The sequence below is a fragment of the Haemaphysalis longicornis genome, unplaced genomic scaffold (genome assembly GCF_048455015.1).
Source record: "Haemaphysalis longicornis isolate Haplotype H1 unplaced genomic scaffold, Haemaphysalis longicornis Haplotype H1 scaffold_2, whole genome shotgun sequence".
Classification (NCBI taxonomy): Eukaryota; Metazoa; Arthropoda; class Arachnida; order Ixodida; family Ixodidae; genus Haemaphysalis; species Haemaphysalis longicornis.
In genome coordinates, this window is record NW_027526295.1 from 190,259,023 (window position 1) to 190,262,924 (window position 3,902).

A 3,902-nucleotide genomic window follows, 5' to 3' on the forward strand; every position below is an offset into this window, starting at 1 on the left:
GCCATGGCGTCGTGACCTTCGTAATCGGCTACGTCCACGTACGCCACGTTCTCTGATTTTTGTACTGATCTGGAGGGCTTTGGCCCACGCGTGTCTTCGCTCCAGATTGTGCACAGGATGCATGTTTTTTCGAATATGTGGAATGTGTATGCCTTCTCTTATGGCTGGAGGTAGTGGTACTTTGGTTGGGGCAGTACTCGGATAGGTGATGCCAAGAGAGTAGAGGATGTGCCTTCCAGTCGCGCTGTAGGTTAGTCGTTCTCGTTGCGCTAAGCGTTGAGCTTCGATGAGTTCGCTTAGCGTATTGTGTAGCCCAAGTGCCTCGAAGCGTTCGGTCGATGCGGTAAGCGGTATCCCGATAGCTTGCTTGTAAGCTCGCCTAATGAGAGCGTCGATTTTGTGTTCTTCGTCCATTTTAATGTCTAAGAACGGAGTGACACGTGATCCTGCTTAGAACAAAAGTTTGTAACCTTACGAGATTCTGTTCCTTCATTCCGTGATGGCGGTTTGCAATACGCGAGATAAGTCGGGTGATTTGATAGACCTTTTTGAGAGCGAGGACGGTTTTGGAATTGTGCCCGTTTGCCTGTATGCGAACGCCAAGGACCCGTATGCTTGTCACTATGGGAATGCGTTGTGTGCCACCACCAGCGAAGAGTTGGACTTCCGGAGGGGTCTTATCTGTGCGCCGCCCTCGACTGGGTGGTCGATATAGTCAAAGCTCCGATTTCTGCGGAGAGCTGTTGAGACCGCGAGGGCCGACGTAATCTTCGACCGCTTCGATTGCCTGTTGTATGCGTGTCTTGGATGTGGCCGTCACTCTCTCCTTGGACCCAGAGCGTAACATCGCCTGCGTAAAGGCTATGTTGAAGGCTTTCAATTCGGTTTAAAATTTTGGGAAGACCAATCATGGCGACGTTGAAAATAAAAGGGGAGAGGACAGAGCCTTGCGGCGTTCCTCTGTTCCCTAGCTTTATCGCATCCGATTCGATTACCCCTACAGCGAGGGTAGCTGTGCGGTCTGAAAGGAAGTTGCTGATGTAGTCGTAGACTCTTTTCCCGACGCCGAGTTTGCTCAGCTTCGTGGGGATAGCCGAGTGTTTGACGTTGTCAAAGGCCTTTGGGAGGTCGAGACTCAAAATGGCTCTAGTGTCAAGTGGGGAGCAGTGCACCCCGTTGATGACGTCGTATTTGAGGCGAAGCATCACATCTTGCGCAGAGAGTTTTGGTCGAAAGCCGATCGTCGTGTGCGGAAAGAGACCGTTGTCCTCCATGAAGCTGTTGAGCCTGTTGAGTATGGCGTGCTCCATTAATTTCCCTACACAAGAGCGGACAAAATCGGTCTGAGATTTTCGAGCTGCAGTTTCTTTCCTGGCTTGGGGATCATAATCACCATTGCCGTTTTCCACATGTCGGGTATTTGGCCCCGCTCCCAGCACACGTTCATATAGCGAGTGAGGGCTTCAACAGATTCATCGTCCAGATTTCGAAGCATTTTATTCGTTATGCCATCAGGACCTGGCGACGAGAGAGTTCATAGGGTTAAGATCGCCCCTCGGGCTTCGCTTACCGTAATGGATCGATCAAGGAGGTCATTTTCGTGTCCCGTGTAGCGAGGGAGGACCTCACGTGTGGAGTCTCCGAAGTATCTATATTTGTCTTCTTTAGCTCGGTGTCAGAACCCTTAAAGTTGTGTAGAAGTATGTTGAGGTTGTTTCTCTGTGTGGTTTTCCTATGGTCGGGGTCGATGAGACAGCGTAGACTATTCCACTTCTTCAATTTCATGTTCCATTCGATAACACGTGCTGTGCCAATTTTGACGTGTTAGTTGATTTGTGTATTCGTCAATGTCGCGATTGAGAGTAGCGAGGCGCCGCCTGAGGTTGCGATTTAGCTTTTGCTTCCGAAGTCTCTGGTGCAAACTGTGCTTGGCCTCCCACATGTGAAGGAGCTTCGCATCGGCTTGATAAAGGTTTGCATGTGCTGGTATTTCTTTTGCCGCCTGCTTAGCATTCCTGCAGAGTTGTTCTGTCCATTCCCGAATGTCAGATAACTCTTCAATGGAAGGATTGCTCGCAACATCAGATGAGGTACGTTCGGCGGCCCGTATTTTGCGGAAGGCGTCCCAATCGATAAGGTGGAGTTTTTTACCGTACGGGTATTTAGTGACCCTGGATTCGACCCCAATAACGACGATGTAGTGGTCACTGCCGAGGTTTTCTTGACTGTTGAGCCAAGTGGCATCTTTGCGCGTGTTTTTCGAGAAGGCGAGGTCGCGAGTAGTGTCGCCACTCACGCTGTTTCCTATGCGGGTGGGCCGTGTAGGGTCAGTGATCAAGGTAAGGCCCTCCCTATGCGCATCGAGCCAGAGGTTTCGTCCCTTAATCATGTCCCGTTTATAGCCCCACTCGGTGTGGTGAGCGTTGAAGTCTCCGAGACTTCAGCGTTGAAGTCTCCGAGCGTTGAAGTCTCCTGGTCAGTTCGAGGGTTTTACGAAAAAGTTTACCGAATTTGTGGTCGTTTCGAGGAGAGCTGTACATGTTCAGTATAAATAGGCTCTGTGTTCTGTGTTTGCTGTCTGGAATTAATTCAACGAGAACGTGAGCCGCAGACGATGCGCTCACCCCGGCATCGCGACGAATGGCCGGAATGTTTCGCCTCACGAGAGTGGCTATAGTTGGTTTTTGCTTTGAGTTAACACTAGCGGCGTCTTCTTCTAAGTCTGCGAAAGATTTGTAATTGCTGAGCTTTGCAAAAGCACCGGTCTCTTGTAGACATACGACGTCAGGCATTTCATTCGAATCCTTGGTCTTAATAAATTGTTGAAGGTGAGAGCGTTTCCTTCTAAATCCTCGACAGTTCCATTGCCAGACGACAAGCGTACTGGGCTTACGGGATTGCTTTTGTAAGCAATTAGACATGATCGTGAGGATTTTTTTTAGCTTTCCGCTGAGGGTGGGTGGAAGTAGGGTTTAGTTTATTTTATGGGGCCCGTTCCTCCATCCCTACCCATCCACGTGGTGGCGCTTTCTAAGGCTGTAACCCTAGCTTTAACAGGGGAAATTTGGGAGCCAATATTTTCGGCCAGTTCCGCCAGTATTGCCTTGAATTTTGCAGTGAGCGTGTCGATTATGGCCCTACTGAGGTCTTCTCCAAATTGACGAGCATGTCCTCATCGACGTATGCTTTAGGGCCCAAGGGTGCGGGCTGGCTAGAACTACTGGGGGTCGATTCTCTGACCTTGCGTTTCGGTGGTGGAGAGCCGGGTAGTGAGTCGTCCATCGCGTCTGCAGAGCTGTGTTCTGAAATAATTTCAGACTACTGCTTAGCTGGTGTAACGACCTGGTTGGGTTGTCCTGAATTATTAGCGGCCTGGCCTAGGTTGCGTGGGGAAGAGGATGTAGTTGAGTCCGCACTGATTTCCTTGAGTAGAGCTAGTTCCGCTTTGAGGGCTGTATTTTCCGAGATGACGAGCTCTAACATCTGCTTAATTTTTGCATTCTCCGACTGTTGATCTGAATGTTCAGAACCAAGAACGCCTTTCGTAGGGGCGCTGCGCTTTTGGAAGGCTTTGCCGTGTTTGCACAGCTCCCCTGGTTTGGTTGGTTGCCTCCGCTCGGCTGTCTTCCGTTTCGAGACAGGGATCTTGACTTGCGTCTGTGCATTCTGGCGGCCAGGGATACTAAGTGCAGCAGGTGTTGACTGCTTGCGTAGTTGTCCCTGCTACCTGGCCCACGACTCACGTCCCGTCTGCTAGGTCGTTCATGCTGCGGAAGCTGGGGGAAGGACTCAGATCTACCACGCTGGCCGGTTGTCGCTTCGCTCGGCCCGTCCTTATGGAGTATGGACGACGTCGAGGTTCCCTTGTGCCCGCCGTTTTGTGGTCGTCGACGGTTATTATT